We start from the raw sequence: 27,281 nt of genomic DNA, 5'->3' as shown, positions 1-27,281 counted from the left end.
GAAAGTGAATTGAAGACATTTATAGATTAATAAAATATAATTTATTGCTAAAATATCTGCCGTATAAGAAAAGCTAGGAAAGTTCTGAGGCTGAAATCAAGTGACACCAAACAGTAATTCAAATCTACACACACAAAAAACAAGGAGCTCCAGTAAAGGTAATGATGTAATTATAAAAGACAGCCTGAATGCATGTTTCTTCTGCTTTATTCTGTTCACTGATTTAAAAAGCAATTACATAAAATAACACACACACACACACAATACACTTCTATCATTGTGCCTATAATATACAGAAATGTAAAATGTTTGACAATAACAACACAAAGGAAGTATATGGGAGCAACGATGAATCGGAGTAAGGAAATGACACAAGACAGTAACTTGAAACCACAGGAACAAATGAAGAGAACCAGAAATGGTAAATTAAAAGGTTAAGATAACAGACTCTGTAAATGAGTACTTGCTCTTCTTTATTCTCTCAGCTTCCTTGAAAGACATAAATTCATATAAAGTAATAATTAATTGTAACAATGTATTGTAAAGTTTGTAGCATATAGATGTAATATGTATAAAATTATAGCACAAAAAGGAGGCAGAAGAAAAAACCTGCTATTCAGGAGTAATGTATCTATATCTAGCTGAAATTAAGTTAGTATGAATCTGAAGAATTCTGATAAGTTAAAATGTATATGGTAATCCCCACAGCAACCACTAAGAAAATAAATTTTTAAAAAATTATTAAAGAAATTAAAAGGTTACATTAAAAATACTCATTTAAGGTCAAGTAAAACAGTAAAGGAAAAATAGAGGAACAAAAAAGGCATGAGAGATATAGAAAATGAAAGGTAAAATGGTAGATGTAAATCTAACTATATCCATTACAGCAATAAATGTGAATGGATTAGACAATCCAACAAAAGGTAGAGACTGTCAGACTGAATAAAAATCTGATACAACTATATGCTAGCTACAAGAGACACATTTTAGATTCAAAGATACAAACAGGTTGAAGTAAAAGAATGGAAAAAGATATAGCATGCAAACAGCAATCATATGAAAGCTAGAGTGGCTATTCCAATATCAGACAAAGCTACTCTAAAACTAGAGATATAGAGAGATGATGATGAAACAATGATGAAAGAGTCAATCCATCAGGGAAGCATAAAAATGATAAATATATACGTATCTAATATAAGACCCCCAAAATATATGAATCAAATATTGATAGAGCTAAAGGGAAAATAACTCAATAATAAAAATTGGAGACTTCAACATCCCACTTTCACTCATGAATAGAGTAAGTGGGCAGAAGATTAAGAAGAAAAAAGAAAAGATGAACAACACTATAAATGAACTATATCATATACCATATGACAGACATCTACAGAACACTTTAGCCAGAAACAGCAGAATACACATTCTTCTCAAATGCGCATGGGACGTTCTCCAGGACAGATCATAGGCTGAGCCATAAAACAAACCACAATAAATTCAAAACAATTGAAATAATAAAAAGTGTAATTTCTGACCACAATGGAATGAAATTAGGAAGCAATAACAGAAAGAAACTTAGGGAATTCACAAACATATGGAAATTAAACAATATGCCCCTAAGTAATCAATGAGTCAAAGAATAAATCATAAGGGAGATTAGAAAGTACTTTGAGATGAATGAAAATGAAGAAATGATGAACCAAAATTTATGAAACAGAGCTAAAGAAATGCTTAAATAGAAGCTTATAGCTCTAGATTCCTATATTTAAAAGAAAAATCTCAAAATAAAAGCCAAATCCTCCACCTGAAGAGAGTAGAAAAAGAAGAACAAACTAAGCCTGAAGCACTCAGAAGGAATTAAAGGCTAGGGCAGAAATTAATGAAATAGAGAATAGAAAAACAACAGAGAAAATCAATAAAATCAAGAGTTGGTTCTTTGAAATATCAATAAATTTATAAAGCTTTAGCTAGACTGGTAAAGAAAAAAGAGAGAAGACTCAAATTACTAAAATCAGGAGTGTAAAAGGGGCCAACACTACCAATATTACAGAAATAAATTATAAGGGAATACCATAAATAACTGTATGCCAATAAATTAGTAACTCAGATGAAATGGACAAACTCCTAGAAAGTCAAAGATGACAAATTGTGATGATAGTTGCACAACTCTGTAAAGATATTTAAAACAATTAAAGTTTACATTTCAAAAGTGTGAAGTGTATGGTATGTGAATTGTATCTCAATAAAGCTACACATAAAAAATAAATTTAAAAAAATCATAATGAGATACCATTTCATATCAGCCTGACTGGTAAAATTAAATGAAAGCCAAAACTCACTTTGGAAAAAGATGTGAAGCAACTAGAACTCACGCCATTTACAACTATATGGAAGTTCTTTATAATGTTAAACATAAACCTACCCTATGTTCCAGCAATTTCAGTTTTATAATTTACACAAGAAAAATAAAAACATAGATCCACAGAAGGACTTGTACAAGAATCCTCACAGAAGCTTTATTTACATCAGCCAGAAAATGGAAAAAACACAAATATGCAACAATGAGAGACTAGCAAATTATGGGATATTCATGCAATGAAGTACTAAATTAAAAAAAAAAGAAACCAACACATGCATGCACACACACACACACACACACACACACACTCTGAATGAATTTCTAAAATATTATGTTCAATGAAGGAATCCAGACACACGCACACAAATGCCAACTGTATGACTCCACTTATGTGATAATCTATGGTGACAGATCTATGGAAAGTAATTGTCTCTATGAGCTAAGGAGGAATTGGCTCGAAGAGGAAACTGGGAAAATTTCTGGAGTGATGTGACTTTTTCATATTTTATTTGAGAAGTTGGTCAATTTGTTAACACATTCCTTTAGCCCCCATATTTCCTGAAAACCAGTAGTAAAATTTAAAAGCTTGGTCACATTCAGGCTTAATTTTTTAGGCAAGAATCCTTTACAAGAAGTAGTGTATATTTCCAATTGCATATCAGGAGGCATATAACGTCTGGTTGTCTTTCTTTTAGAGAGGTAAAATGAGATCAGTACATTCAGGTTATATTGATCTAATTTATCCATTATAAAATTTCCCACTGATAGTGACCTAATGATGTTAACACCTATTGATAATAATTGCCTACACCTGGTATTTCATTCGGGTTGTCAAATGGTAATTTTCTCATTCTTTCCTTTTGCATTTATTAATTAAAATTTTTCTATAAAGAAGACTTTCAATCATCAGCTATTTGGTTACCCTGAAATATAAATAAAACAGGAAGGCAGAATAAAAGCTTGTTTCTTATTCCTTTTTTTGCAACTTTCAGAATAGAGAGCTGGTGTTCTAGCAATACACAATGGTGACCAATTATTTTTTGAAGTACCATCTGAAGGCACAGATTTTTATAATTCTGATGTGTTTCAATCAGTTCTCATCATTATCTTGTTGGAAATGTATTAAGTATTTCCTCTTTGCCAGCAGAAGACCATTCAATTCTTTTGCAATAATCCCATTAACCTTTGATAGCTTATTTGCTTTCTAGCATAATAAAGTATCCTAGACCAGGAAGCAGTCATTTCTCCAAGAAACTCTGCTTCCTTTTAATGGGGAATGGTATTTAGTACACAAAATCTGGGTGTAGAAAGTGTTCATTGCTATAGGGTTTTCATTGCTTTTAGGTTTTTTCAGTAGACAGAGTTATGAAATAGATATTTTAAGAGGAAAGAATATCATGAATATTAATATTTCTAATTTAAATTTAAGATTTTAGGATTTCAGGTAACTTTAAAAAATATTATACCTTATCTCTTTTATAATAAGAATCTTGATTCATAACAACATTAACATATTGCCTAATTGCTTTCTCCAAGTTAATCCTATAATTTCAAAATAATAATATCCATATTACAGCTAATAATACTAATCATGAAATATATGATTCTTTTTATTTACATATGCTAGCATCCTTAAATTCCACCCCACTACGGATATACAGTTAAAATACTGGCTTTTAATGTTACTTAAAGAAATGACTTTCTCAGGGCCGGGTGCAGTGGCTCATGTCTGTAATCCTAGCACCTTTGGGAGGCTGAGGCAGGTGGATCACGGGGTCAGGAGCTCGAGACCAGCCTGACAAACATGGTGAAACCCCATCTGTATTAAAAATACAAAAATTAGCCAGGCATGGTGGCAGGCACCTCTAATCCCAGCTACTCACAAGGCTGAGACAGGAGAATCGCTTGAACCCAGGAGGCAAAGGTTGCAGTGAGTGGAGATGGTGCCACTGCACTCCAGCCTGGGTGCCAGAGCAAGACTCCATCTCAAAAAAAAAAATTACTTTCTCAGGTTAAGCTACCAACTTGATATACAGTTAGGTTCAATTATTTCCATCTGTCTTCAATTATGAGACTATTTTTCCCTTTTAATTTTTTGAATATGTAAAAATATTTACACACTTTAAAATTCAGAATCATATAACAAAGTGCACTCATGGAAGTCTCACTTCTATATCTGCCATCCCCTGTTACTTCCTCCACTATAGGCAACCGTTACAGTGCTCGCTTTTTGCTCCCAGCATTTATTTTGAACAATCTAAGTACACACACACATGAAAATGCACATGTGAACACATCTCCTTCTTACATGAAAGGCAGTATTCTATAAAAATATCCAGATATTTTTTCACTCAATGATTGTGATGTTAATTTTATGTGTCAATCTGGCCACAGGTTTCCAGATTAAATCATATTATGGATTGTGGATGTGTCTATGAGAGTATTTTCAGATCTTAAAAACTGCTAATCTCCATGAAAATATGTACATTCTTAAAGAAGAAAGAGAAGGTATGATGACAGATAATGTCAATAAAGAGATAGAAATTATCTAATTATTTAAAAGAATCTAATGTAAATTATAGAGTAGATAGATTAGCATTTTTTATTTTAAGAGAAAAGGTCTCACTCTATTGCCCAGGCTGGAGTGCAGTGGCACAAAGTGCAATCATACCTCACTACAGCCTTGAACTTTTGGGCTCAAGGGATCCTCCTGCCTCAGCCTCCTGAGTAGCTAGCACGACAGACAGGTGTGTGCCACCATGCCCAGCTAATTTTTTATTTTTGTCTTTCAGAGATGGGGTCTTGTTATATTGCCCAGGCTAGTCTGGAACTCCTGGCCTCAAGTGATCCTCCCTCCTAGGCACCCCCACCCCAAAGTGCTGGGATTACAGGTGTGAGGCACCACATCTCTCAGAGACTAGCATTTGAATTGATGGACTCAGTAAAGCACATGACCTTCCCCCATATGAGTGGGCAACATTCGACCTGATAGGGGCCTGAATAGAACAAAAAGGTGGATGAAGGAGGAAGTCAGCCTTTATCCCTTCCTGCCTGCCTGCTTGAGCTGGGATAGGGACCTTCTCCTGCCCTTAGACTGGAAGTTACATTACCAGTTCCCCTGGTTCTCAGGCCTTCAAACTCAGACTGGAATTACACCATCAGTTTTCCTGGGGCTCCATCTTGCAGACAGCAGATTGTAGGACTTCTCAGCCTTCATAATCACATGAGTCAATTCCTCATAATAAATCTCCTTTTATATCTGTATGTATCTCCATATCTATCTGTCTGTCTGTCTATCTATTTCTCTATCTATCTACCTACCTACCTACCTTCCTAACTACCTACAAAGAGATCCTGTTGCTTGGGTTTCTCTCGAAAACTCTGACTAATAAACACTGTGATATATCCTGGAGACGACTTCCATGTTAGGAGAGAGAACACACTCATTTCTTTTATTGTCTTCCAATACCCCTTTGTCTGGATATACCATTATTTATCCAGCCAGTCCACTCTTCATGATATGTACATTGTTTCCAACACTTTGCTATAATGAATAATGACAAAACAAATACCATTGCCTGTGTGCTATTTTACCATTTGCCAAGATATTTTGGGATAGATTCCTAGAAGTGGGATTACTGGTCCAAAGGGAGACTACTTATGTAATTTTGCTAAACATAGCCAGATTTCCTTCCATAAGGTTTACATGGCTAGCTGGTAATGGCAATATGACATGATGCTTTAATTTTTAAATGTTCTACTTTTATATTTTATATTAATTAATAGATATTGGCAGGCCATTTTGGCAACCAACTATAGAGGCAATAGTTTATAATTTACTACATGATTCAGTGACTTAATTTATTTTAGTTTCTGACATGAAAAGTTATGCTACTTTAGAAAATGTAATCCAATGGGAGGATGTATTTATTCATTTATGTTTTTTATTTTAGACAAGGTCTCACTCTCACCCAGGCTGAAGAGCAGTGGTGCAATCACAGCTCACTGCAGCCTCGAACTCCTGGATTCAAACCATTCTCCCACCTTGGCCTCCTAAAGTGCTGGGATTACAGGTGCACACCACCATGCTCAGCCCAGAGATGATATTTGTTTTTAACAGTTTCAACACACGCACACACACACACAACATTCATGCATTCAACAGCCAGGATTAACAAAGATTAACATCTTGACATACTTGCTTAAATCAGGTTTTCTTTTTGTTAAAAGACACAAGAAAAAACAAAACATTATAGATCAAATGTAAGCCCCCACCGTCACCTCAGAAGCTCTATCACAGCCCCCAACCCTGCAGAGGCAACAACTAGGCAATTTCCATGTAGATCCTTCTTGTTCATGACTTCTCATCCCACTGTCAATGGTCTGTCCTACCACCCCCAACCCCTGTCACTTTTTTTCTTTTTTTCTTTTTTTTTTTTTGCTATCAAACAATGTGTTGGAAAACATTCCTGGATAATTCTCTTGCCACTCACAAATGTGATTTTCTCCAGGGCAAAGGCCTGGAGAAGCACTGCTGAGACATAGTGTCCCCAGCTCAAGGGGATAGGTCATATTGCTCTCCAAAGCGGTCACACCCATTTACACTAACGTCAGCCAGTCTCCATCCTTTGGCAGCGCTTGCCATTGTTATATGCTTTGATTTTTGCTAGTCTGACGGGTAGACATAGTAGTTCGTTGTTTTAATTTGTATTGAATAAGATGATGTTTGAAAGCAATAGTGCCTTCCTTTGATGGGAAAATTTAATTTCACTTGGCTTTTTAAAATTAACTCCCTCCCCCCAACAAGAACAATCAATATAATGCAAAAGACAGGGTACAGCTATATATATTTATTCTCGTAACTATGAATTTAGAATCTTTGTATCTGCAACCTTTTATGTGAATCGTAGGTATATGCAGATATATACACACATACCTTATTAATTTTAGAGAAAAATGCAAGCATCAACATCACACCCATCTGGAATTTTCTCTGAATTTTTGAATTTATAGTTCTGCTGATGTATAAATATTTCTTCGTTTTATGTGTTTCACAGTAGAAACACAGATTTCTAAGAAACCTGTCTTAGAAAATATGACCAAAAATGACTGCACATTTTGTATTGCATTGTGAATATTATTCTATACCCAGAATCTAGTATTTCATTCTTTATAGTTTAATTTTTTTGCTCATTTGCCAAAAGAAATTCTTCCAGCTTCCCTTTATATCTATTTCTATACTTATAAAAATAAAATAGATGTACATCTGTAAATTATTCACCTATATTTTGACAAATGTGCCAAATTTACCTTTGGACCTTCAGGGCAAAAAACAGGAACCTATATAACCACATTATGAGGTCTTAGTTTCTTATTTTTAACATGTAAAGTAAACATTGATTGAGTGCTTAGGGACAATTTGTATCTTATATGGAAGGCATACTCCCAGCTTATCAGTGATACTTTTAAACTATGGAAAATACACCACTGAATATTAACTGAGTCATGAACTGAAAAAAGTCTTCAAAATAATCAGTCTGTATTGGCATCTGAGTTCTTAATTGGAATTTCTGTGACTCTAACAGAATGATGCTTTTTGATAGTCTGAGGTATGGAGAAGCTCTTCAAAACCAAATAAAAGTAAATACTCAATAAAATTACAACCGTCCTTTATATTACCACAAAATCCACCTAGTATAAGTTAGCCCCCAAGTTACAACATGAAATATATACAATATTTAAAGAAAGAAAACATGTTGCTGCTACTTATAATTAACTCTTTGTTGAATTTACTTCATTAATAGATGTGCCTGTGTGTGACAGCATTAAATTAAGACACATGCTTTAAAGAAATATTTTTAAGAAAAAGACACATATCTTGGCTGGAATCTCCATAAGCATCAAGCATTTAATAGAGTTGTTGTGCCCTATAACCATTACCATAATAACTTTTCTTATAACAATTTCATAGATGGGTTATTTGCTATTTGCTTTTCAATATGCTTACCATAAAATCTAACTCTCATTAGCCTCTTCTTTTATATTAGGCCAAGTCATAGAAAAAAAATTTCAGTAATTAGCTCAAGTAAATAAACAATTGCCCAGCATGGAAACTCTGGGGGGAAATCATCCAACTCTTTACCATACTCATTCATCAACAACGCTGATCTAGGTGGAGCAAAGGAAACTGATGCTTCAATGCCTATACTCCCAGTCTCACCATGTAAACACAGACATTCCCAAGCAGGAACAACAGGTCTCTCTCTTCCTAGCAGGTGTTCTGGGGGAGGTGGTTGCAAAGCCGTCTCAGCCCCTCCTATGGGGGACGCAGGCTGCCTGTGGCTACTCCCAGGTGGTTTCTCTAAGGGCGAGCTTGTCACTCATTCACTCCACCTCACATCGAATCACATCAACCCAATCCATCATTTTCCTAATCCAAGTGTGTCCTCTTAATTAGTGCCAAAAGGACATGGCAGTGATGGATGTTGCTGAGCAGAGGAAAGGACAGGCCCTGCCTTAAGTACCAAGGTCAGTGCAAGCCTGGACTGGGAAGAAAAAACAAATGTTATCATCAGCCAAGGAAGGTCAACCCTTCCCTGACCCTCCATCCCTGGCCTCTGGGATAAACAGATTCGGCCACCCTCTTGCTGATTAAGAAATCACAAGGAGATTTTAAAGACCTTTTTTGAAGACTCTGAGATGGACTTCTTTTTTTCTACCCAATTGCAATCACAACCTTTTCTGGTTACAACACCTCGATTTCCCTCAAGGGACCTACCCCTTGCCCAATCCGGTCATACGATTTAAAAGAAGCTGACCACCTCCAGGCCATTAAGATATGATTCCTAGAGCTTTGGTATTCTTCACTAATAGGAAAGAGAAACTCTCCTCCTTCCTCAAAATGGCTGGAGCCTGGGGGAACGGAGGAGAAGGAAACGTGGCCTCACAGCAGGCCAGCAGAGAACCAGGCAGTGAGAGGGACGAGAATAAATGGTAAACAATATAATTAGACCCTGTGGTCAATGGGCCTGAAGCCATACTCCCCCTGGACTAATCACAAAATGGTGTTAGTCAATAAATACCTTTGATGGTGAAGCCAGTCTGGTTAGGTTTCTCAATGGCAACTAAAGCCATGTGCAACTAAAGAATCTTCACTAATAAGATGAGGAACCTCCTGGAGGGAAGGCACCTAGCCTACAACAGCCATCCATTAACCAAAAGGATGCTTTCCTACACCCATAGTCTAGATGAAGTAAAGTCCTACGGAAAGTTTCAAGGCTGGCAGAAAGTAGAAAAATAAAACAGTGCAAAATCTCCCATTTCCCAGATGAGGAAACACAGCCAAGAAAGGCCAAGCACCTCACTGAGATTCACAAGCACATCAGGGGTGGGACTGAGACCTGAATCCAGGGACCCTAATTCTGATTTAGGCAACCAGGTTACAGAGTTGGGCGTTGTGGGAGATGAGTTTCTACAGGGTGTGTGTGTGGCTGCATGTGATAATAACGGCATTCATTTCTTTCAGGAGGTGTGGAGCTTGTGGACCAAAAGAACACAGGAAACTAGTGGGGAAAGAGATGGAAAGGGATCAACAGAAAAGATGTGAATAAGAATGAAGAAGACTGTATCCCCACCTGCATGTCACTCCATCACCCTGCTGCTCAGTCCTGCCAATGGACCCCTAAGGGCCTGGCTGCCACCTGATGCCCTGCCCCATCCTTCTCAACCTCAGGGGGCCTCCCACCTGGTACCCTCAACTCCACACTGGCCTCTCCATGCTAGTTGATATGGTTTGGCTGTGTCCCCACCCAAATCTCACCTTGAATTGTAATAATCTCCACGTGTCAAGGGTGGGGCCAGATGGAGATGATTGAATCGTGGGGTGGTTTCCCCCAGCCTGTTTTCATGGTAGTAAGTCTCACGATATTCGATGGTTTTATAAACGGGAGTTCCCCTGCACAAGCTCTCTCTTGCCTGCTGCCATGTAAGACATGCCTTTGCTTCTCCTTTGCCTTCCACCATGATTGTGAGGCCTCCCCAGCCATATGGAACTGTGAGTCCATTAAACTTCTCTCCTTTACAAATTACCCAGTCTTGGATATGTCTTTATTAGCAGCCTCAGAACACACTAATACCCTAGTCATCAAATCTTTGCCAAGCTGATCTGCCCGACTCCAACCACCATGCTTAAAATCCTCAGAGGCTTTCCTGGTGCTCTTCATTTAAAGACAAAAATCTCTTTAATGAGCCCTGCCTGGTCCCACCCTGGGCTTCCTCCCATAACACAGGCTTCTTTGTGCTCCACGAGGAAAAACCCTTTCAGAGTCACTCATACCTCCCCAAACACTCACACATTTTTCTGCCATAGAACACGTGTGCACACATGCATGCTGTCTGGTTTCCCTAGAATGTTCTTCCCAGCACCCTCCCCTCCTCACGCCCAATTAACTCCTATGCCTGGTCAGATTCCAGCTCCAAGTCATGTTCCCAGGGGATGCATGCTCCCCTCCAGGCCTGGACTGGTAGTTGCAGGGCCTGCCCTGGGGAATTGCGTCTACTGAACAATCGGATTCACTCCCTGGGCTCCGGCTGTGCCTCCCAGGCACATTGGGCCCAGATTGAGAAAGTCAGCAGGAAGGACTGACAAAACAAGCTTCATTTTCACATCGTTCGATGTAACTCTTATATTTCAGTAGATCACATGGTAAGGTACTTTCTTTTGACGGGGAAAAACTGATTTTTAAAAAAAAGGCAACAATGACAACTCAGTGGAGAAAGAAAATTTAACTTGCTCCTATTGTAAAAGTCACCACAGGTCATTTTAAGAAAATGTAGTTTTCTTAGTGGTCTTTTAAAAAAATGTATTATCATATCCAGAACCAACCCAATTTTTTAAAACAGCCCCTGCTGAATAGCTAAACCTTGCCCCCAGGTACACACAGGAGGCCGGAGTGAGCCCAGCTCTGGCAGGACATTTACCCAGGGCTCCCACTAATAAGCAGCGGCTGTGGATGACAGGAGCCGCCCACCTCGCGGGACTTGAGACTTCCTTCCTCCCTCGGACATCCCCAGGGACTGGCTGGAGGCTGGACGACTGACTGGTCCCCTCAGAATAGCAGGGGCTGGGGGTAAGATCCTAGAACTGACCATGGGACTGGGCAGGAGCTTACAACCCTTGCCACCTGCCAACACTCCAGGCAGAACCGGGCCAGGGACCTCCTGAGTGGGGCTGCGTGAGGATAAGTGACCAGCAGAGGGCAGAGGCCCTAGGCTCAACAGCCTCATTAAAAATACAGGACAGGGAAGGGGAAAGAAACTCATTCATTAATTCTAGCCATATTTATTAAGCTTTCATGATGTGCCAGGCACTGAGCTAGATGCTGGGAGAGACTGTTTTCATTCCAGTGTCACGACATGAAACAGAAAGCTTTCTGTTTTCATTAAAACATGACGGTTTCATTAAAACATATTCTGGTGGTGTCGACAGGGATATGCACACACACACCACACACACACATATGTACATGTATATCATTATATAAATTTATGTTTTAAGTGTAATATAAGCAACATTTAATTGTGCATAAATAACATATGTCCAGATGGTGATAAGCACGCTCAGAATCAAATCAAGCAGGACTAGGAGAGGTCCAGGCTGGCAGGGGCCAGCGCTTTAGCCTCCGAGGCCAGGGAGGGCGGTGTGGGGCGGACACACACGTGATGAGAAAGGCGCCGCAGGCTGGGATCTGAAGGAGGCTGTTTCAGGCAGGAGAAAGAGCCAGGGCAGAGGTCTTCCCTCCTTCCTTCCTCCCTCCACCTCCCCCATGATTCCACAAGAGAACTTTTGTTCATTCTAAAAATACTGAGCACCTGTTCTCTGGGCCCAGGGAGGTTAACCCAGCCCTGCCTTTGGGGGACTCATCATGCATGGAGAATCGGACAGTGGGTAAAAAAAAAAGATCTGCTAACATAAAAAAGAACAAAATCATATCCTTTGCAGCAACATGGATGCAGCTAGAGGCCACTATCCTGAGCGAATTAACGCAGAAATAGAAAACCAAATACTGCCTATTCTCACTCATGAGTGGGAGCTAAATCTTGAGTACACACAAACATACAGAACGACAGACACAGGGGACTCCGAAAGAGAAAGGGAGGGAGGGAAGGAGGGGGACGAGGGCTGAAAAACGTGCTATCAGGCCCTATGTTTACTATCTGGTTGACAGAATCAACAGAAGCCCCAGCCTCAGCATCAGGCAATGTGCCCTGGTAACAAACCTGCACATGTACCCCCAGAACCTAAAATAAAAACTGAAATTTAAAAAAAAAAAGAGATCTTCTAAAAACACTGGCCAACAAATGAGTAGTGATGAGGTAGGGATGTGACACAAAGGGAAGGTGCAGGGTGCAGGAGCAGTGACAGAGAACCGCTAGGCTGGTGCAGGGAGGGCCCCCAGGAGGTGCAGCCTGAGCCTGGAGCAGTGTGGGGACACCAGGGCAAATGTGTCCTGGCCCCGTATGCTGAAAGTGCTCTGGCCACAGGCAGCAGAGGACCACCAGCTTGTCTCATACCACCAAAGTGTACATTTGCCCGTTCAACGCATACTTGCTACCGGCTGCTAAGCACCAGGCCAGCGCTAGACCCTAGAGTTCCAGCTGGGAGCAAAAACAAACTCAGTTCCCGCCCTCTGTTGGAGTTTACAATTCAGTGGTGGGGGAGGGGAATAAGGGAGGACAAGGACTAGGGAAACGGAAGATAGTGTTGAAACTGAACAACCAATGCCACAGTCACTGTTTATTTCCTTTTATATCTTTTTATATCTGCTGTTTATATCACAACAAATAGAAGTTAATTCAAAACTGTTTTTCACTTCGAAATGAAATACACACACACACGTTTCCCTAGATATACAGCAAACATCACTCCCTTTTTACTATAACCTTGCTGGTGATGACTTGATTTGCGGCTGCCTTCTCCATCGCCATAGCTCTGTAAGGGAGCTTCTGGGCATCAGGGTGCTGCAACCTCTAGCTCTGTGTTGCACACTGCAGGCATGCGATGGCCTTTGACTTCATAATGGAGCCTTTTCCTCCCTACTATACCAGAAGCCCTCCATTGCATCCATAACCTTTAGCGGCTGCTCCGTGTGGATTGGCAAGACGGATGGATGCAGGCAGGAGTTGCTCTGGAACTTTCCAGGTCTGCTGCCGCCCTTGAGAAGACGCCGCTTAAGCCCTGAACCCTGTGCTCCACCTCCTTCCTCAAACACAGCCAGGCATGTTCTCTAACAAGTTCACCAAACAACGCCAAGCAGGACCGTATACCTGCCTACGTGCTATTTTCAAAGGATATCCAAACTGTGACCATGGGAGGCGTGGCAGAAGGCTTTCTATCCCCACCTCCCTTTTCACTTAGAATCCAATACTTTTAGACAAGTAAAGAGACTGCGTCACCAGCACCCGTGCATTTGCCCTGAAAACTCCGCGGAGGGGCTGCCTCACTCCCTCTCAGCTTCTCACCGCTCCATCAGGCGTGCACCCAAGTTCCCCTGCACTGCCAAGAAGGATTAATTCTCCCGCTGGGATTTTATTCAGATGCATTTTCACATGCAGTGTTTGCCTTCTAATTTTAGAGTCTAATTATCCTGTGAAGAGCGAGCAAATGTCTGTTCTCCTCCTGGAGCAAGGGCACCGTTTTGTGCAGAATTACTCAAAACTTGTTGCAAAATTTAGCAAAAGGCAAAGTTGGGGTGCTCACATGAAAACAAGCTGCTCAAAATCACAATAAAGACCAAGCGCTCTGTGTGTGTTGAATTCCCCCAACACTACTTCCTTAAGGCTAATTTAAAGCAACAAGGAAATCAGGCACAAATGTAGTTCCCACAAATGGGAAAAAAAAATACTACAAGTGAAGAAGTGGAATAGCACTCATTTAATGTGCGCTGTGTGCAGTGATGCTGTGCAGGGTACCTTCTTACCTTACTCTGATCCCCAACTTTTTTTTTTGAGACGGAGTCTCACTGTCGCCCAGGCTGGAGTGCAGTGGCGCGATCTCGGCTCACTGCAAGCTCTGCCTCCCGGGTTCCCGCCATTCTCCCGCGTCAGCCTCCCGAGTAGCTGGGACTACAGGCGCCGCCACCACACCCGGCTAATGTTTTGTATGATCCCCAACTTTTAAAAGAAGAATCAGTCTGGGCACAGTGGCTCACGCCTGTAACGCCAGCACTTTGGGAGGCCTAGGCGGGCGGATCACGAGGTCAGGAGATGGAGACCACCCTAACATGGTGAAACCCCGTCTCTACTAAAAATACAAAAAAATTAGCAGAGCATGGCGGCGGGCACCTGTAGTCCCGGCTACTTGGGAAACTGAGGCAGGAGAATGGCATGAAGCTGAGGCAGGAGAATGGCGTCCACCTGGGAAGTGGAGCTTGCAGTGAACCGAGATGGTGCCACTGCACTCCAGCCTGGGCAATAGAGCGAGACTGTCTCAAAAACAACAACAACAACAACAACAACAAAACACACACAAACAAAAAAACACAAAGAAGAAGAATTAAATTCTTAAAACCATTTGATTCAACCAGAGAGCTCTTTCTGAAAGCAAACACCCCAATATTGGCAGGACAGCAAGTTGCTATCATGCACCAAGGGTTTCCAACCTTCATTCCTTCTGCCCCGGGTTCCTGTTTCTAGGAATTTAGCCTAAAGAAATAATCAGAGATGTACACAAAAAGACAGGCAGCCTTAAGTTCGTCCCAATTACTATAGCAAGAAAGAAGCAAACAAAAGCCTCAACCCAGACTCAGTTTCCAATGAAAGCAGAATGGGAAAATAAACAGTGACAAATTCCTATTCTGGAGCATTGGGTCCCAAGTATCCTAAGCAGTGTGGAGAAAAGCTCCTGATGTATTAATTTAATAAAGGATGTCCACTGAACGATCCTTATATGGTAAAAATGTTTCTATAGGAAAAGTGCTGGAGGAACACATACAAAAGTAGCCACAGGCGTTATCTCTGGGGTGGGGGTCGGGGGAGTTTGTGACTACTTTTGTTGTTCTTAATAATCTTCTATGTATTCTGAATTTTCAATAATAAATATAATTCTGTTCTAATCAGAAAAAAAGCCTAAAATAAATAAAAGTGAAGAGATATCAACCAAGCAAGTAGATAACTAATTATCCACCGAATCCCCTAAAAGTCCAGGAAACTAGAGGGAGAGTAAGCTGGGGCAGCATGCTTGTCTGTGTCTAATTCTTTTTTTTCCTCTCTAATCCTGACCACTTCTTTCCAAATTCTAACTCTCTGCAGAAAGGCTGCCTTCTCTACATCCAGACCTCCGCAGGCCATGCCACTGCCAAATTCAAGACAACGATCACCCACAGACCCAGGAGTTCCAACACAGATGTTGTCTGCACCCTACCCAGGAGCTGGGACAGCCATGCGTCATCCACTCAGAATTCCTAAGTGACAGAGACTGATTTCCATGAGAGGTTCCTTCGTGAGGGGCCTTGGGAGGTTTAATTGACTTTAAACAGACTAACAGAAGAGCAATTAATAAAATGAGACTAGGGCATCATTGCTGCATAATTTATTTGTATATACAGAACCACTGGAAACCACCAGGTCACAATTAATCTGTGCCTCAAGGCTGTGAGACATCCTTAACAGGATAATTATATATTCTACATACACAAATGTATATACACACACACATCTATAGATATGCATGGGATGGTTCATTTAATGTGTCAACTTGACTGGGCCTCAGGGTGCCCACACATTTGGTGAAACATTATTTTGGGTGCCCATGAGGGAGTTTCTGGATGAGACTGACATTTGAATCAATAGGCTGGGTAAAGCAGATGGCCTTCCCTAGCGTGAGTGGGCCTCATCCAATCCATTGAGGGACTGAATAGAGCAGGAAGACAGAATAAGGAAGAATTCTATCTGTCTTCGAGCTGAATCATCAATCTTCTGCAGACTCAGACTGAAATTTACACCATTAGCTCTCCTGTTTCTCAGGCCTTCAAACTCGCACTGTAACTACACCATTGGCTCTCCCAGGTCTTCAGCTTGCTGACTGCTGGGACTTCTCAGACTCCACAACACACAGGCCAATTCCTTCTAATACATCTAGATAGACAGACAGATAGACAGACAATGGATGAATGGATGAAAATGATAGAGAGACATATATACATACATAAATACATACATGGATGGATGAATGGATAGATGATCGATAAGATAATGACGGACAGATGAACAGAGAAGGAAGGATGAATGGATGGATGGACTGGTAGACAGATAAATAAACTGATGAATAGATAGGCCATAGGTAAATCTCTATATCCTATTGATGGTGTTCCTCTGGAGAACCCAGACACATATATATATGCATATATTATCTCTATCTATATCTTCTCCCCATATATCTATGTATCTATATTTATATCGATGTGCATATAGAGAGAGAGAAACACAGTAAAATAAATCTGTTACAATAATGGCATAAACTTGGTTATAAGTCCTACTCTGCTGCTTCATTTTTGGTCCATTTTTATAATTTAGAAGCCAAATGCTTGATTTTCAAAAACACATTTAAGATCTTTTTGTGATGATAATGGTATTTGTCAGTGTTCTTGGAGTTCATCACATTTGCAGCCTCCCTAATCTAAAATAGCACTGCCCTTCTCTGAGATGCAAGGTAAAATTTACAACACTCTGATCTCTCTAGAAACAAGACTTAGGTTCTCCCCATGATTGCTTCTCTACTACTGGTCTGATGCATGGAAACCTAGACTTCCAAATTCTCTTGAAAACCAAAGAGCTGACAGTCACTCACATTCTCATGTCATCACAATGAGCAGGGATGTGCAGCATCATCCTCTGCAGGCAGGGCAGGAGCACTTTAGGTTGCTACAGTCCCCACTCCTCCCCAGTGTCTCTGCACCCCAAAGTTGAGTTGAGCTGCTATTTCTCACCAAGACTGGTTGAAGACCGCCTGGCCCCAGGGGCATCTGCACTCTCCAGCCTTGCTCTATCCAGCTTACATCCAACCAGGTTGTTTGGGGAAATCTTTCTTCACTATCTTGTCCTCCAACCCTTCTGTGCACATGACCTAGCCCAACTAGAGAGAAAGTTCCTTGACAGTAGGATAGTAATTATAGCCAACACAGGGATAGTTGACATGTCCTGAGTCCACGTGATGTGCTAAGCATTTCTACACTGACTGTACTTGATCCTATCAACCATCCAGGGTCAAGAATCTTTCCCAAGATTGCTCAACTGCTGAGGGCCTGACCCAGGGTCTGAGACAAGTAGGTCTGAATCCAGATCACAGCTCATCAACCCATCTGCTATGTTCTAATGTCCTGTTGCACACCCCACAGCCTCAGCCCCAGCAGGCACAGGATGAAGAGTACCTGTTTTTCACTATTCCATAGAGCTCTCTCTCACAATGCCAGAATTGGAACTAGGAAAGCCTCTGTTGGCCTAGGGGCATCATGGCCAGGTTTGCAAGGTTTTTTTCCTGCATTATCATGGAGAATATGGAGGAGGAAAGAGAAGAGGTTTCAAAAATTTATATCCCAGCACCATCCATTTCTTCCACGAGTCTAAGAGAAAGGAAATGAAGATAGCAAAATAGAAAGTCAGATAAGGGGAATTAACACCTGCTACTGCCTTCCATGCATGTGCATCCCCCTTCTCCTCCCCTCCCTCAGCAGTACCCAAGGTTGGCATCAGGTTGGGAACTGAGGCTCAGAGAGAGGGATTAACTTGCACAAAGCCACACAGCTAGTAAGCTATAGAACTGGGACTCAACGCCAACACTCTTTGTGCCTGCCTCCCAAGACTCCTCAAAGTCAGCTTAATGAACATCCTCTTTCAATTGGCCAGCCCAGAAGAGGCCCAAGATAGGAAGGTGGGGAGAAGATAAGAGAGTCAAGTTGGCTGGAGGTCACACCATGCTTGTTCCCTCTTGGAACTTTGTGTGGTCAGTAGAGCCTTCCCCTGACTGTAACCAGACCACTGTGGTGAGGTCCTCTTGGCCAAGAGAAAAGAACAGACAGGTGTGTAAAGCTCATCCTGCAGGTGTTCCTTTCCCCAGGAGCTAATGTCAGCAAATTGGGGGGTGTGCAAGTAATTCCCCCCTCAAATACTATGTCTTTGTTTCCTCTTCAGATGACTGTCCTTCCAGCTACCTGTCCTTACACCACTGTCTTTCCAGCTGCCTGGACTTCTACCCACTCATCCATCCATCCACCCACCCACTCATATATCTACCTAGCCATCATCAACCCATCCATCCATCTATCCATCCATCTATCCATCTCCATTTATCCATCTGTCCATTTACCTACCCATCCATCCACCCACCTATCCACTGGTACAGCTACCTAGCCATCATTCATCAATCCATTCACCCACCCATCCACTCATTCTCCAATCCATCCACCTATCCATCTATCAATCTCCATCCATCCATCCATTCATCCATCCACCCACCTACCCACCTATCCACTCATATATCTACCTAGCCATCATCCATCATCCATTCATCCACCCATCCACCCATCCATCCACCCAACACTTATTGAGACCCTACTGTGTATAAGGCATAGACAAGGGATGGAGAACAAACTGGATACTGTCCCTGTCCTCCCAAGGCTATGGCTTGCCCCACCTAACATAGCTACAACTACTAAGAACTTAAGTAGCAATTAAATGACAGTGTTTCTGAGTACTACGAAAGCACTTTCAACATGCTAAGACAGCTTATACCAGCGAACCCCACCTGGTTGGTAGGAGGAGGGGTAGTGGTGCAGGTGTCAAGGAACCCAGGCAGCATTTAATAGCCCCAGTGGATGCACTGGGGCTAAGACCTTGGGGCCAGAAGCAAAGCAGCCTGGATTCAGACCCTGGCCATGTAGTTTTCTGTTCCCACACTTCTCTGGGCCTTAGTTTCCTCATGCTCAAAATGGGGATAATAATACTGGGAACCTCTTAGAGCTCTCATGAGGCTTCAGGAAGATAAAGTATGTAAAGAACTATGTGCTTGGCAGATAACAGCAGTCCCCCAAGAAAAATGGTAGCCGCCCTCATAGAACCACCACTGACCCTGTCTTCTAGCAACTTCTCAACAAGCAAAAAGAATGCACCCACATCAACCACAATAGGGAATAAAGTTTTGCCAAAAGAATGACTCCTCCCTCCCCGTTGTTTGTTGGTATTTTTTATAAATGTTTTCTTTCTTTATTCTAGTACGCTGGTTGATTAAGGATCACTTCAAATTTGTTCACATTGGGCAATGTTTGGGTTGAGGATAGGGACAGGAATCAATGACAGGGTCATCCTTTTTAAGGAGTGAATTCCCAGGAGAAATGCATCCATTATAGACATTAATTTCTATGGAGCATTTAATGTGTGGCATTTTTACCAGCAGTGAACTTGGAATTCACGTGAGCTAAGATGTTTTGGCCTGGCCAACTATGTAATCCCAAGAAAGGACAAACAGTAAGCATGGCTAGATTTAAAACACAGGTCACTAGATGACACACTTACAGACCAGGCCACCCACCCACATCGTGATGTCTTTAACCTACAGCAGAAGGGCCAGACCACAGGGCAACAGGGAAAAGGCATCTGCCAGAGACATGGTTCTAGCAGAGCTGGTCAGGAGCTGTGGGAGAACCCCAAGGATTCAGAGGCTCCAGCTCCAGCAGCCCTGAGTCCTGCTTCTGAACATAGAACAGACCCCATACAGGAAACAAAGGTGCTGCTCACCTTCAGACCCCGTACAGGAAACAAAGCCAGACACCTGCAGAGGTGTGGCAAGCTGGGGCAGACAGCCCCACGGGGAGCCTGAGGAGTGGGTTGCTTTGGAAGCATGGCAATTTCCTTGCCTAGATCATTCTAAAATTCTCCTGGTCACCTTGGATCAGAGTCTGTGTTGGTGAGATAACAGCCTGCACCCATCAAGGGCTTTCAACAGGGCCCTTAGCAAGCAAAATCTTCTTTGCTTATGATGTTACTGAATGTAGAAATACCTACACTGTAACATATTAACAGAATAAATAATAGCGAACTCTCATGTAGCAACTATCTTCTAGACACTTTCTGTTTATCATCTTTGCTCTGTATTTTTCATCACTGTATTAATAATCATTGCTAATAGTACAGAAAACAGCCATCATTTATCAAGCATCGGTGAAGTATCTGAATTGTGCCAGGGCCTTCATACACATCTCCATTTCTCTTTACAACAACCTTGCAAACTAAATATCCTGATATCCATTTGAGAGCTGAGGAAACTTAAGCCCTGAAATGTCACATAACTTTGTCCAGAGCCTCACAGCCAATAAGCAGAGCCCAATTCCAGACCAGGTCTTCCTGGCCATCTCCCGCACCCTCCCCTCCCCATGCCTCCCATGGTGGGCTGACCAGGAGTGTGAGCTCAGGTGGCAACATGCTCTGTTCAAATCCAGACTATGTCCCTCACCCACCAGGACTTGAGAGAGTTCTAAGTTTCTTCACCTGTAAAATGGGGATAATAGCACCTGGCTCCTCAGGTGGTTATGAATATTGAATGAGCTAAAACCTGCTAAGCTCACAGTAGGCCCTCAATAAATCAAAGTGCTATCAAAGTCTGCTATCTGCAGACCTGATCCATGCCCCTGCTAAACTGTCCAAGAACTGGCTTATGACCACTGGCCACACCCAGAAACTAAAAGAAGCAAGAGAAATGACCAGAGATATTTCCAAGCAGTGACTTCTCAGAACATGTCTTTTTAAAAATAAATAAAAGTGATGAAAATATAGACAAGTAATTTTTCACCAGCAGATTGGCACAAGGAAGAAAGATGGACAAGATCCAGCATTAGCTAATGTGAAGGAGCAGCAGCTTCTAACATTTTCTGTAGAAACATACATTGATCAAAGTCTCTTAGGAGGACCTCATGGCCACTCTGGACAAACATGAAAAATACAGAAATACTTCACAGCAAGGACACTCATCACTGAGCAGCTTAAAACAGTCCCCAATTGCGTGCAGCCCAGTGAGCTGCCCAGAGAGGCCAGTGCACACTGAGCACCCTGCAGCCGTTAATCAGGATAATATGAAGCTCTGTGTAGTCCCTGTCCCAGCAGAAAAGTGGGGGCACACCCCATGCAGACATTATGACTCCCCTCCTATGCACCATACAAATATTTGAAAGTGACAGCAAATGTACTGCTCAAAATCCTTTATCTCTACAGCATGGGATTATGGCATCTTAACTTTCTTCTTCATGCTTGTATATGTTTACCAAATAGTTCACATAAAAGAGTAAGTTCAATTTTTATATTTACAGATGCTTTGAATCAGCAAAAACATAATAAAGAGCAAGGAGCAGGCCAGGCGCGATGGCACATGCCTGTAATCCCAGCACTTTGGGAGGCTGAGGCAGATGGATCACCTGAGGTCAGGAGTTTGCGACCAGTCTGATTAACATGGAGAAACCCCGTCTCTACTAAAAACAAAAAATTAGTCGGTCATGGTGGCACATGCCTGTAATCCCAACTGCTTGGGAGGCTGAGACAGAAGAATCGCTTGTACCTGGGAGGCAGAGGTTGCAGTGAGCTGAGATCGTGCCATTGCATTCCAGCCTGGGCAACAAGAGTGAAACTCTGTTTCAAAAAAAAAAAAAAAAGAAAAGAAAAGAATAGAAAAAGAAAATGCAAGGAGCAGCCTTCTCCCTTCCTTTTATTTCAGCCAAAGCCGGCGCCCTCCACCCGGCACTCTGAAAGGATTCTAGAATGGGGTTGACTGGTTCTCTACTCTGAGCTGGTGTGGTGTCACTGCACTGCCCGATATGGTCACCATTAGCCACAGGTGGCTATTTAAATTTAAATCAATTACAGCTAAGTAAAATTTTAAAATTCCATTCTGAGGTTGCAGGAGCCACATCTCGAGTGTTCAGCAACCATTTGCAGCCAGCGGCGCAATCCCGGGCAGCATGGCACAGACCTAGAACATTTCCATCATCACAGGCCGTTCTGCTGGACGGCGCTCACCTATAATGAGGCCTCTGACAGGAGACCCGAGAAGATAAAAGCACAAGAGGCTGCCTTGAGGGCAGGGAGCAGCGATTTTTGTTTTCTATGAAGGGCCAGAGAGTAAACAGTTTAGACTGGGAACATTTTCTGGGAAAATGCTCAATTCTGTTGCTGCGGTGTGAAAACAACCACAGGCCCTTCATCCACAAAGCAGCGGCCAGCCAGGGTGAGGGCTTGCTCCTCCTTGTCCCAGCGGCTGTTATTCGATGACCATCACCATTCACGGCCAACACTCCTAACCTGTTACTCTGTGGTGGGCACCACATGAAGTGTTTACCTGCATTTTCTCATTGAGTCTTCACTGCAATGCAACCAGGTGAATACCACTAGCGCACCCATTTTATGAAGGAGGGAACTGAGTTGAAGACGTGACGTAACCAACCTAAATGGAGAGGCTGGGATTCACACCCAGCTCAGCCTGATTTCAGAGGCTGCACCTGCAACCATAACACTTCGTCCCTCGTGAGAATTAAAACATTGCCTGAAATATTTCTGGCCCCTAGAGCATTAAGATACGGCTTTGCATTACAAACCCTTCCAGGGCTCATAAAGTCTGAATCCATTATATCTACCTCCCAGGCGATAAGGTGAAGACCGAAAGCTGGGCGCTGAACGGTGATGCAGTAAGCAGAATATCAGTATTTAAACTGAGCAGAGGAATCATGTAAAAATTAGACATTTCCCAATAATGTTATACAGTTGAGTGGTTTGGGAGAAAATATTCTTCGGAAAAATCAAAATGATAATGAAGTTAGGAACCTATTAGTTAATCTGTTACAAAGTCTTTGGCTTTGTAAGAACCTCCTAAATAATTAATCGTGTTATCCATTAACCTCTGCCCTATTACACCACTCAAGGAACCAGAGTCTAGAGCCACAGGAGGTAATAAATCGTGGGCATGGGGTGACTCATTATTAAAATTAAATATGTCATTAGCAGCTCCTGATAATACCTTTTCCATGACTTACAGAGCCCTCCACAACACAAAAACCCAGGCCATATTAAAGTGTCCAGGCAAGTGAGCTTCTTTTTTTATTTCCTCTAAACAAAAACAAAAACAAACAAACAAACAAACAAACGGGATACACATGCAGAACGTGCAGGTTTGTTATACAGGTATACATGTGTCATGGTGGTTTGCTGAACCCACTGACCTGTCCTCTAAGTTCCCTCCCCTCACCCCCCTACCCCTCAACAGGCCCTGGTGTGGGTTGTTCCCCTCTCTGTGTCCATGTGTTCTCACTGTTCAACTCCCACTTATAAGTGAGAACATGTGGTATTTGGTGGTCTGTTCCTGTGTTAGTTTGCTGAGGATGATGGCTTCCAGCTTCATCCATGTCCCTGCAAATGACATGAACTCATTCCCTTTTATGGCTGAATAGTATTCCATGGTGTTTATGTGCCACCTTTGCTTTATCCAGTCTATCACTGATGGGCATTTGGGTTGTTTCCATGTCTTTGCTATTGTAAACAGTGCTGCAATCAACGTACATGTGCACGAGTCTTTATAGTAGAATGATTTATATTTCAGAACCCTACTTTCACAAAAAAAAGCCTAATCTCTAGGCTGCTCTATGTCACTGGGAGTGTGACAGGACCCCCCAGAAGCAGAGGCTATAGGTAAATTTCTCCTCTCGTCTCCCCATCAACTCCTACAATCCTCCCCTTCCTGCCCCCATGCACCCCAGGATGAAGGTGGGGGACAGAGTGCAAAAGCAAGAGCACTGCAGGTCAGTGTTTCTCAGCCCCTGGGTGACCGCCCGCCTGGGAAGTACTGGGATACTCCACTTTGAAGCAGCTTCGGGAAATTTCGGTTAGGCAGAATCCCCAAAGAGTGATGGGGAAGATGGGTCTCACCGGGACTGGGCATGAGCTTAAAGCAGGCAAGGGAGAGTGATGTGAGGGGAAGTAGGGGGGCATTTGGATTCCAGCCTGCGCACTTTCATGAGCCCTGTGATCTGGGCAAAGCCACTTCCTTCCTCTAAGTCCCTGTAATAATCAGAAATGGCAGAACCCCAATCAAAGCTGCTGAAGCCTGAAAGGGAGGAAGTGTTTAACTGAGAAGCCTGGGGGTGCATCAGCTTCACACACGCTGGATCCAGGGATGCAGATAATGCCATAGGGAAATCAACCCTCAAAATGTCTTTGCTCAGCTTTCCTTTGGGCTGGTTCCAGTCTCAGGCAGGCTCCACCTGGGTTGGAGAAAATGGCCACCAGCATTCCAAGCCCACATCCGACCAGCTCTGTGACTTCTTGTGGAGGGAAAATAACTCGTTCCAAAAGCTTCAGCTGAAGTCCTAGAACAGATCCCCATTTATGAAGCCTGAGTCATGAGGCCACCTAAGAACCAATTTCCAGGGGCAGAGACCGTGGAGGATGATGCTCAATTCCACGTGGATACAGATGGAGGAGGTGCGCCTTCTCCCAGCCAGATGCAAGGGGCCTGAGGGACAGGAGTAGACTACCAGGACCTCCCCCGGCTTTGCTGTTCAACCCCAGCACATCCCAGGATGTGACCATCTCGGGAACCCGGATCGGTGGTAGAACAGAGTCAGCACTGCCCATGGCTCATCATGGCCTATGAAGGGCATGTGGTAGCATTAGATGAGAGGCCACCAGCCACAGCCCAGATGATACAGTCCCTGTACATCCCACACACCGCAGGGTGAGGACGATGGGGAAGCAGGTTCAGAAGCAGGGACACTCCAGGTCAGTGTTTGCTCAGGCCCTGGCAACCTCCCTCCTGGGAAAGGACATAGGCTACCACAGGCCGGGACCAGATGCCACTCCACAGGGGCTTCTGGGAACACAGACCTCAGCTCTGAGGACCACAGGCATTCCCGTTCATACAGCCAGAGCCCCAAGCCTCAGCCCAATCATCCATGCCAGCCTGGGGTGACGTTTCCTAAGTCCCTTCAAAAATGAGGACGACACAGTGAGGCATTTTGGGGGCTGGCTCTGTGTCCTTGAAAAGACTGTCCTCTGTTGGAGTATAAGGCCTTCCTGACTCTTTGGATGTGAAATTCCATTTCTTTTAGGAAATACTGGTGATAACAGTGTTATTATTATACTATTGCAAAACCAAGGATGTTGGGGGTTTTCTTCATTGTTGTTTTTAAACAACGCTAGTTGACCAAAATATAAAAGTTGGCAACTCCTGCCCACCCCTTCTGCCTCTGTCAAGCCCCCTATAAACTGCACCAAGACAAAGTCCTACCTCTCTCCTCCCTCCATAATTACCCAAAAACTGTCACTGCGAACAAACCTCCCTCCTATGTCCCTGCAGAAAGGCAGGTACTAAGTGTCTGCTGTTGCTGAGGGCTAGGGGAGAGAAGAGTGGGGCATCTGAGCAGCAGCATCCCCCAGAAGCTCATTAAAAATGCACAGTCTCAGGCCCACTCAATGGATCAGAATCCACATTTTAACCAGATTCCCAGTGATGTGTATGCACACAGAAGTTTCAGAGGCGCCGGACCAGACTTTATCGAAGGACCTCGTCTTGATCATTATGGCAACCAAGGGCCCCTAAGATGGGCATCTGCCTCTGACTTTTAGCCCCTGGGCATTCTTCCCCGAGCATGGCTTCTCTCCCAGTATGGGAGGTCTACACCTCTTTCAGCCCTGCTAAACCCACACTTCGACTTCCATTCCATGATGACAGCTAATAGTCATGAAGCTGGTTCCACATGCCAGCATCCCTGGTGGTGGTCACTTCAACTCCAGAAGCCCCACAGACCCATCCCTTCTTCATGAACGTTTTACCAAATCCCTCCAACCACCCCTGTCTACCCTGCATATGTAACTTTCCTCCTCGAATCCCCTAGAACACTGAGAACCCTAGAGCTTCCTTGATAAGCCTAAGGACCCTCTGCCCCTGAGTCAACATTTCTCATGCCTCCCTCCCCATTTCGTCAGTACAAGCTCCTTGAGGGTGGCTGGGACTGGATCCTGCCTCTGTGCAAGGACCCCCACCCCAGGGGCACTTCCTCTAGATGGTGCTGGGTAACCGCCCACCCCAGGGGCACTTCCTCTAGATGGTGCTGGGTAACCGCCCACCCCAGGGGCACTTCCTCTAGATGGTGCTGGGTAACCGCCCACCCCATGGGCACTTCCTCTAGATGGTGCTGGGTAACCGCCCACCCCACGGGCACTTCCTCTAAATGGTGCTGGGTAACTGCACCACCCGGTGTCTCCCCAACTTCACTCTCGCGTCACCACTCTCACCACTCTTATGGATGTTGCTCTAATAGAACCACTTGGTCGAAAATGAATATAAAGTTTTCTTAAGAAAGTTTAAAATGAAAACTTGACATCTACTTTAATGGAAATGCAAAATTTTCTAATGAAAAATTGAACAGGCTGGGCATGGTGGCTCAAGCCTGTAATCCCAGTACTTTGGGAGGCCTAGGCGGGCAGATCACCCTAGGTTAGTAGTTTAAGACCAGCCTAGCCAACCCCATCTCTACTAAAAATACAAAAATTAGCCAGGTGTGGTGGTGGGCACCTGTCATCCCAGCTACTCGGGAGGCTGAGGCAGGAGAATCGCTTGAACCTGGGAGGCAGAGATTGCAGTGAGCCAAGACCACACCACTGCACTCCAGCCTGGGCAACAGAGTGAGACTCCATCTCAAAAAAAGAAAAAAGAAAAATTAAACAGACATATATCTGATATGAACGTTCTTTATAAAATTAATAGTTCATTTACTGCCTAAAATCATCTCACACACTGCCAGGAAATCAGCGTCATGATTGACACTAATGAGTTGACTGGACAGTGGCGACCACCAGGACACACTCACCCGCGGGCTGGGCTTTAGGACCTGCCCTG

The 27,281-nt window shown here is 43.1% G+C and overlaps 1 protein-coding gene across 8 annotated transcripts in view; it reads right to left on the bottom strand.

Annotated features, from left to right (window-relative positions):
• PHACTR3 (phosphatase and actin regulator 3) overlaps nucleotides 1-27,281 on the bottom strand; it is a 271,374-nt gene that overhangs the window by 191,138 nt on the left and 52,955 nt on the right. The window lies entirely within an intron of this gene.

Source organism: Macaca mulatta, chromosome 10 (assembly GCF_049350105.2).
Source record: "Macaca mulatta isolate MMU2019108-1 chromosome 10, T2T-MMU8v2.0, whole genome shotgun sequence".
NCBI classification, from domain to species: Eukaryota; Metazoa; Chordata; class Mammalia; order Primates; family Cercopithecidae; genus Macaca; species Macaca mulatta.
Note: the sequence above shows the minus strand (reverse complement) of the source record. Positions and strands in the feature narration are given on the sequence as shown.